Raw genomic sequence first — 10012 nt, 5'->3', positions numbered from 1 at the left:
TGCATCAGTGCACCAAGACCTGGCAACATTGGAAACTCTGCATGACTGCGGGTTTGAATTCTTACATCACCTACCATATTCTACAGATCTGAATGTGTCACACTTTTTCCTTTTCCCAAACCTAAAAAAATACCTCAAAGGATGATGATGCAGTGACTGATGCTTTGTTGGACTTGAAATCAAAGACCTTTTATTTGAATGGTTTGCAGAAGTTATCTGAGCATGCCTTCAAGTGTATTAGTGTACACAGGTATCATATAGACAAATAAATTGATATTATGAAATTTCTTTCATTCTTTATTTGTTAGGGTAGAATCTTTTCGACCCCTTCTTGTACAGCTTCCAAATGGAAACTCGTTGATCATCCCTCATAACTCCCTCCGCATCTCCTGATTCGACTTGACTACATTCCATTATCCTTGTCTTATGTTCATCTTAGAACTGCTCTTTAACACACTATCCATTACATTGTCTACCTCCTTAGCCGTCCCATTCAACTGACTACCATTTGGCGGACCTGGGTTCGATTACTGGTACGGCCAGCGATTTTTCCTCAGTGGGGGGTGACTGGTACAGGATGCACTGAGTCTAGTGAGGAGCTGCTTGACCGATTAGTAGTGGTTTCACAGTCAGAAAGTCCCACGAGAGAGGTGTGCTGACCAGCTGCCCCTCCATGCTGCATCACATTACACTACTGGCAGGGGCAACATGTTGGTTAGTGGAATTTTACCATTTATAAAACAACCAATGGATATTCCAGGTAGGAATGTCAACAATGCATGATTTTCATCCCTTCGATTCCATTCAACTTATCTTCCAAATCCTTTATTTCTTTTCTCTGAACATTAATTCCTGTGCCTTCTAAGAGTCCTGTTCCTCACTCCAAACAACAAGAAATTATTGAAATGATGTAATTAAAGCTGTAACATTTCTTTGTCAGAACTGTCTGACGTGTAACGCTGGGACATGACATTTGTTGCATAGAAAACAGTATCAACAATCATCGACATGATTTGAAGTATTTTGTGGCTCAGCTCATAATCCAAATATATTTAGCAGTACAATTCATTGTGGGCTCTAGGTCGTATAGTTTCAGTTAATATCTTGACTTGCAGATGAAAGAACATTGTAGCTTTTGCTAAATCTCCAAAATGTAATCAACAATTAACACCACATTTTAAAAGCTTTGGTGATTGGCTAAAAAGAGTCACTTTTAAATGGACACTGATTTCAAAGTTGCAGAATTATAAAAACAAATTACAGTTCATGAGATACACTGAGCTCACATTACTTAGTCCAACAGATAAAACTGCACTTGGTTCCATGTGATATCAAGTCAAAGACTTGGTCCAACACAACTGTTCTCATTCACTAACCTCACTAAAACCATTGAGAAAGTTCACAAAGATAGATCAACTCAACTCATTGGTGCAAAGCATCAAAGGCACATTTTTACAATATTAACTTCAGGAACTGTTCTGGTGTTTATGAAAAATTATAACAGTTTTTATTTGATAGAGAAGTGCTATGAGGCATTTTCATAACCAAATAATTTCAAAATGTGAAACACATGCCATTTTACAGTTGGAAAAAAATGAAATGTGTAATGTAATTAATATTCTCAAACATCAAAGAAAAAGAAAGAAATTTCAAACAAAATATTAATCCAAATGGCTTCCATTTTTGAACAGCAGATTTGTAATTATTGAAAAAACATAGCTGCAAAATGAATGGAATCAGATACTTCGTTGGCCAGAATATTTATCATAATCTACTATTGAACAGAAGTCGCTGTGAGACAGATTCATTAAAACCTTTAACTATGTTGTCTGTAAACATGCTCTGAAGGATAATTTCATGCTTATCCAATTTGTGAGACTATGGCAGGAAGGTTGGCAGCATGGTAAGTTGCCTGTCAATTTTTCATACACCACAGTGACATCATTCAAACAGAGAACAACTACTGTGAGACAAACCATCATCCAGTGGTAGCCTGGAGTCAACAACCTGATTAGAGCATAAGAGTTGTGGGTCATAGGCACCCACAAGAAAATGCAAAAGAGCTGTGCACTGCCCATTTAGAAGGCAGCTGTATTAGTACAGACCAGTCACAAAGTTTTTTCTGAACTAAATCGGGATATTTTTAAAAAACCAAGACTAAACCCACACAGGCTACAATTCAAAATAACAAATCACTGTATTTCATCTTATTGAGATTTTTGCTCACTTTTCAATCTCCTTCATAGAATCTTCTTTCTCATCAAGAAAGCAACAAAACTTGAGAGATGTAAATCACTAAATCATCTTCATTATTATTTCAGCTTCCAATGTTGCTGCTGGAAAAAGGTTCCTCTCAGCTCACCAAGTGTTCATAATCAGGCTGAAAACTCATCTGAAGCAAAACGGAAAAGTTTGAAGAAGTTGTCATAGTTTTCATAACAATGAGAAAATTCCTTCCACTAATCAAATTTCAGGTAAAAAAGTTCTTCTCTTCTTCCTTGAGAAAATTCTTTAACTGCACACATTCTTCAAACATCAAATCCCCATCTACAAGAAATCACTTACACAAATTCTGAAAATGAGCTCTTTTTCATTGTCAGTGAAAATGGTTTGAAAGTTGTGTAGACACTTTCTTCAAAGTACAAATCATTTTTCACCAAAGTTTATACTGTGCTGCAAGTAAACTGCCATTTTGTTGTGGTTTGCCTGCTTTGTTTCTCTGTTGTCCTTGGCATACTGGCTGAAAACATAGGGGGTGGACGTGCAGTACTGTCTACTATAAATGATGTACCTGACAGATGCACAGCTGTGTTTCACAGTCTTTTACTTTCACTTTTCACAACCTCCCAATAATACACGGTTATATATGGGCAGTGCACAATTTCCCATAAGGCTCATTACTAGTTTCCAGGCAAACATCCACATACTGCTACAATAGTTTTCTGTTGAACATCTACAGCAATAAAAACATAACCAAATAATTCACAGTTCTTTCGGAATAATCAGGTACATATGGAACAGACACTGTCATTGCTTTAACACATGGCCTATTCGTGTACCACTTACATCACTGTTAAGGTGATGCACCGTGGTTGTTCTAACCAACACAGCTTCCTCGACTGAAACTTGGCCATGAACTGACTGTCTCATGACCCTTATATATCACCACAATAATAGGTACCAAAACTACACATTGTTCAAAGTTAAATTTACAGAAATTGCAATTAAAATCAGTTAACTGAATACATCTAAAAACTCCGTCTTTTTAACAGTTTCTTCTACTACAAGAGTTAGGCCGAATTTTTTGTTTTAATCATGAAATTCATATATATAGTTATGCAAGCAACACTTTTGTCTAATCTGTTAATTACCTTAGAATTAATTAAGGGCTCGCTTTGCTAACATGTGTCCAACTAGAGCCAAATAGACACTTTACGAATACTAGCATTTCATATTCCAAATGTTTGCAATTATTACAAGATTTTTATTTGCTTACAAGTCAACAATAGAATTCAAGTTACATGAAAATGAGAGATTTTGCCCTATACTAAAAGATACTAACTTTGGAATACTCAATATAAATTAGAAAATCAATTACATAAACAAAATTCAACCTGGTGTTAAATTCTTTAAAACTGAGGGCCAACCTTTCTCTTTTATGAAAATGCATGTTATATTCTTATATGTTAATAATAATTAGTTAAAAGTGAAAAAACGAATTTTAAGTAGGCATATGGCAAAACAAGGGGGAAGTAAAAATTATCTCAGCTTCCTTCGTCACAACTTCTCTTTTGAATGTTTTGATATGATCATCATATATCGGCATCATGATGACTAAGGCTGCAACAGGGGAAAGAAACTGCACAACCGTATTCAGTTTTTTCAGCAGAGAATTACAAAGCATTGTCAAGATTGACCTCTGATGCACAGCTCAAAAACAATGTCTATTGAGTCAAGTATGGCAACTTTGCGCTCTTAATAAAAGCAGAAGTTTAAAGTCAAGACTGCCCCTCAATTGAAATCAGTAATGAACAATTTGAAGTGAAGAGCACAACATTATATAAAAAGATGTCCATTTTTATGTAACCATGATTTTTATCCATCCCAAAAAAGTACAATTGGGAGCTGGGAGTTGGGTTTCCAACCAGATATTTGGGATGACCTTACCTAAACTGGGATATCAGGCAACTATGGTCAACACAGAATCCAAGCCTCCCCATTATCAATGTGGCCTCCATTACAGATGACGCTAACATCCCTCCCCCAAAGCACTGGTCTGTGGAGATGGGTACCGGAAAACACAGAATGGGTGCTCAATCAGTGGGGTAGGATTCCGTTCACTGATGCATCCAGGAGTAACCTGGCATCTAATGATTGTCAAGGAAAGGTGTGGAAGCAGCAGGAAACTATGAGACTCAGAGGGCCTTAGACACGGGTTCACAGGTAGATGCCGTGTTTCTTGACTTCCGCAAGGCGTTCGATACAGTTCCCCACAGTCAATTAATGAACAAAGTAAGAGCAAAGGACTATCAGACCAATTGTGTGATTGGATTCAGGAGTTCCTAGATAACAGAACGCAGCATGTCATTCTCAATGGAGAGAAGTCGTCCGAAGTAAGACTGATTTCAGGTGTGCCGCAGGGGAGTGTCATAGGACTGTTGCTATTCACAATATACATAAATGACCTGGTGGATGACATCGGAAGTTCACTGTGTCTTTTTGCAGATGGTGCTGTGGTGTATCGAGAGGATGTAACAATGGAAAATCGTACTGAAATGCAGGAGTATTTGCAGCGAATTGACGCATAGTGCAGGTAATGGCAATTGAATCTCAATGTAGACATGTGTAATGTGCTGCGAATACATAGAAAGATAGCTGCCTTATCATTTAGCTACAAAATACCAGGTCAGCAACTGGAAGCAGTTAATTCCATAAATTATCTAGGAGTACGCATTAGGAGTGATTTAAAATGGAATGATCATGTAAAGTAGATGCCAGACTGAGATTCATTGGAAGAATCCTAAGGAAATACAATCCAAAACCAAAGGAAGTAGGTTACAGTACACTTGTCTACCCACTGCTTGAATACTGGTCAGCAGTGTGGGATCTGTACCAGATAGGGTTGATAGAGAAGATCCAACGGAGAGCAGCGCACTTCATTACAGGATCATTTAGTAATCGTGAAAGCATTATGGAGATAATAGATGAAGTCCAGTGGAAGACTCTGCAGGAGAGACTCTCAGTAGCTCGGTATGGGCTTTTGTTGAAGTTTCGAGAACATACCTTCACCGAGGAGTCAAGCAGTATATTGCTCCCTCCTACGTATATCTTGCGAAGAGACCATGAAAATAAAATGAGAGAGATTAGAGCCCACACAGAAGCATACTGACAATCCTTCTTTCCACGAACAATACGAGACTGGAATAGAAGGGTGAACCAATAGAGGTACTCCGGGTACCCTCCACCACACACCGTCAGGTGGCTTGCGGAGTATGGATGTAGATGTATGACAGACTGACTAACTTTTACTGTATGCTGCAATGCAATTCAAAGTAATGCAGATACTACTTTTTGCTACAGTCACCAAGATCTGTAAACAATTGTAACATCCATTGACTGTGTAAATCTGCCCCTCAGTCATGGAACAATTTGAGGACTGCTGTGTGAATTTCCTCTTTGATGGAAAATCTCTTTCCTGACATATATCCATCCAGCTTGCTGGAAAGACTGAATGGTCTTCATCAAATTGTTGGCACTGTTTCACTACGACTGGATGCTACATTGCATTGCACCTCATTTGGGACATACACTGCCAGAATTTCATGGCAAATTTGTGTGCAATTTAGATGTTTTGCCAACAAGAACCATACTGTTCCCTGTACTTCAAGTTTGGAGTGCCATTTCACTCGCACAATGTGATGAACCTGTTGTCTGTACTGCAGCAGAATTGTCTCTGCAGGAAATAGGGAACATGCCCACTCTTCCAGCAGTGTGCCGTGCCTGTTGCGTAATGGTCTTAGCATGAGATGATGTGTAACTTAATTTCAGAAGTCCCTATACCTCAAGTATATCTCTTGAATGAATCAGTAACCATCCAAGACCATTTCTTCAGCAATTCTTTTGGATCAGTGCTCATTGTGTAGAAGCAGAAGAAGATACACACATTTACGCGAGTCAGGAGGCAACGGTTCAAATCTGTGTCCAACCTTTGCTAAAGTTAAGGAAATTATGCCTTCCCTCTGCAACAGAAAATTCTCTGGAATTAAACAATGCTAACCTGCATTTTGTTCTGTAGGTAGTGCAACATTCTTTAATAATTCTCCTGATACTGTGTTACTATCACATTTTTACTGTTGCATGATGTTTGCTGATCTCACTTGGTGATGGGGTGGTAGGGTCAACCAATAACCCTCTGGAAATTTATACAGTGAGATAATCACCAGCCTATATGGTCCCAGGTAGGGAGATTGGGGCCCACCCAAACAGAACCCTGCTTGCCTCAGTACAGCATATTCCATAGCAGTTACTCAGTAATGATTGTTTCACTTGAATAGCCAATCCCCTTAACCCTTATTGACAAATTGTGCATCTTCAAAATTATTTTCCTCCTACAATTTTCACAGTTCAGCCAATAAAATCAAATTTCCATGCACTATGATGTACAATGTTCCATTACTGTGTCATTGGATGGTAGGCAAAAGCATGCCCAGAGCTTAGAGTAGCAATAGACTGTTCATGTTAACAAGTCCCCAGCTCATGAAATCCATGTTTGACAAATGTGCACCCAGTCAATGAGACTGATCTCATCAAGATGTTCAACATTTGTCATGACCCAAAAATCAAAAGTGGAATAAAGAATAATGAGGGCAGAGCAAGCATTTAACATGCACCCTGCCCCAAACCCCCCACCAAGTGTTTTCTGGAAGTTGAGGAAGACAATTGTAACCTGAGAACTATTCTCGTCTGAGGTTCTAATTGCACAGCATTAGTTCATGCTGACTATTTACTGAACTTTGTTGCTTTTTGTTTCAGTCTTAATCTTCAACAAAATTTTATATGTGTGACCCAGACACATATGAGGAGCTTACATGCAAAGGCAAACATGTCTGGAATTTAAAATTAACGAGACACACAATGGATCAAAACAAACAGGATAAGCAGAACCTAAATAATCATATAATTTAAGTCACACTGTTGTTCTCATGCAGAGCAACAGTTTGTGCTTCTGTGCTCCCTCATAATATGTAACCTAGTACTAATAATTGTTTTTACAAGGACACAGTTACTTATACACTGACTGCATTTTTGATAGAATAGGAAAACGTCTAAGAAAATGGCCCACAATTGTAACGAAAGAGGAATACAATGAGATCTACAATCAGTGAATGAGTTAAGAAACGTTGCTGACAAATATGAAATCCCTATCTAAGGGCCTGCAATATCTACATTACATATGTGAAATAAAATGTATTTCCATACACAAGTACAAAGCTATGGGAAACACTCGTACTGATGTTGAGGCAACTGCCTTCTGGAAATCCCAGCTAGATGTGAAAGAGCAGATGAACCATTACAAAACCCTTTCCTTGGACAAAATCCAATGTACTCTTCACCCAAACAATCTAAGATAACAGGAAAAATAATGTTGATGGTTTACAGTAAACTATTTTTTAAGAAGACTGGTGAAATCACTAGGAATAAGTTGGAACACAACCATCACTGAATACTTCTAAAGATAGTTAATGCCACAGTTACATTTCAAATAATTGTGAAGTAACAATAAAACCTGAAATTTGAATAAAACAGTGAAAACAAATATTAGAGCTACAGTTGCCAATTTACAATCTAGTACTACTAATCCCATGTTCCCTGTGACATTAACTGTCTTTAGGTGATTTCCATGCATCAATGCAGCAAGCTGTAGAATGATAACTGTAACTGAATGCAGAAAATTAAGAATTGGAAATATAACAATAACAGACACAGTGTAATCCAATGAGCAATTGTACATTCACTCACTCATTTATATTTCATTTGTACTGAATAACCTTGTCTCTGAGCTGGAATTTATAATGCCAACACTTTTAGGGACACCAGTTGTGACATTTCACACCTTCCAGAAGCACATGAAAATATTCTGAATTCAAATTTTGAAGATGGAACATATTGGCACTATAATACACAGATGGAACATGATTCAGCAGCAGAAACTTATTACAAAACTAGATACTGTTATAAAGAGGAGATTCCTGATTTTGTTTATATTTTGCTGTAGCATCTCAATATGATCCCTGTGTTTAGACGCATCTCTACCAATTCAGTTACAGTTATCTTGACAGAGAGAACACTTAAAATAGCAGAATGTCTGTGCTAGTAGTAAGTGGCATACATTAAAATCTTTCACATCAGATCTCTTAAAGAGGTTGAATTGCAATCACACAATTCCATTTCTGAGATTTAGAAACAGTTTATGTTGGGACCACTATAAAACCACTTACATGCTGCTTTGGTCCTTGAGATGTGCCAACACTAATTTCAATGACTCGGATGGCTTGCTGTCAGATGCATTTTGATCTTTTCTGGTGTCCTAGAGCTTTGGTCATCATGTGGTAGTTTGGTTTCAATGGTCATACTTGTTGTCTGCGAATATTCTATCATAAAAGTGTTCTGATAGTAAAACAAGTAGAAACATGCAAAAACTAAGCTCATCTGTTATGTTTCCAAATCGTTGTTCACCCAGAGAGGTGCTGGTGAGTATCCACAACAATGACGGCCTTTACCTAAGAGAGTTACATTTAAATAGGTTTCATTTCTTCTGCTGCCTTTGTAGCAGTGAGTCTATAGTACACTGTGTGCCTCTAGTAGTGAGTTTGTAAACTTGATCAAGTTCATGCCATATTGCCTCCTAATAAGATGGAAGGAGGAGGTCGGAATTGAGAAAAGTGCTGTAATTATAGCTCTGCAGTGCAAAGGCTATTCTAGCAAGGCAATAGTAACAAAATTTGGCTTAACCAAGCCTACAGTGGTGTATACATTGCACCAGTTCAAGCAGACTGGTGCCAGCACAAGTGTTTGACAATCTGGAAGACCCAGAGTAACACTGTAAAGCAAAGATTAGTTCATTTGTGTACAGAGTAAATGGGAGGACCCTTCCTGCACCTCAAATTAACAACAAAGTAAACAATATGTGAGAAGCTCCAACTTTTGTCTCAGCAGTGCAATGACATTTATGTGACCATGACTTAAATGGATGGATAGAAAGAAATTGAACTGACTGCAATGGGTACAGCAACGGAAAAACTGGAGAGCGCAACAATGATGCGAGATGGTGCTTGTGGATGAAACAAATTTGAAATTTGGAAGCCTTCACTGAATGTTTACTCATTGACTTTGTGGAGAACATATGAAGTCAGCATGTAGTGCCAATGACAAAGAGTGGTGGAGGGTCAGTCACTGTGTGGGGATGTTTTGTGGGTGATAGAATCAGTTTTTTTAGTGAAAATTAATCGTACATTAAGGAAGGAAGGATATGACAAGATACTGATCAACAATTCAGTTCAATCTGCCAAGAGACATATTAGTTGTGGGTTGTTCTGCAGCAAGACAATGATCCCAAACAGACTTCTAAATTGTGCTGACAGTAAGTCAATAGAGGAGAAAAATTTGCGAAACTGAAGAATATGGTCTGGTGAAGTCAGCCACCTCACATAAGTCCCATCGAATAATTAAGGGAGGGAGGAAGTAGATTAGTGTTTAATGTCCTGTTCACAACGAGGTTATTAGAGACAGAGCACAAGCTCAGATTAGGGAAGGATGGTGAGGGAAGTCAACTGTGCCCTTTCACAGGAACCATAATGGCATTTGCCAGAAGCGGTTTAGGGAAATCACAGAAAACCTAAATCAAGACTGCTGGACACGGGTTTGAACCGTTATCCTCCCGAATGTGAGTCAGTGTGCTAACCACTGCACCACCTCACCCTATGGGATGAACATGGCAGCGAGATCAGAGAAC

This window comes from Schistocerca gregaria, unplaced genomic scaffold (genome assembly GCF_023897955.1).
Source record: "Schistocerca gregaria isolate iqSchGreg1 unplaced genomic scaffold, iqSchGreg1.2 ptg000169l, whole genome shotgun sequence".
NCBI lineage: Eukaryota > Metazoa > Arthropoda > Insecta > Orthoptera > Acrididae > Schistocerca > Schistocerca gregaria.
Note: the sequence above shows the minus strand (reverse complement) of the source record.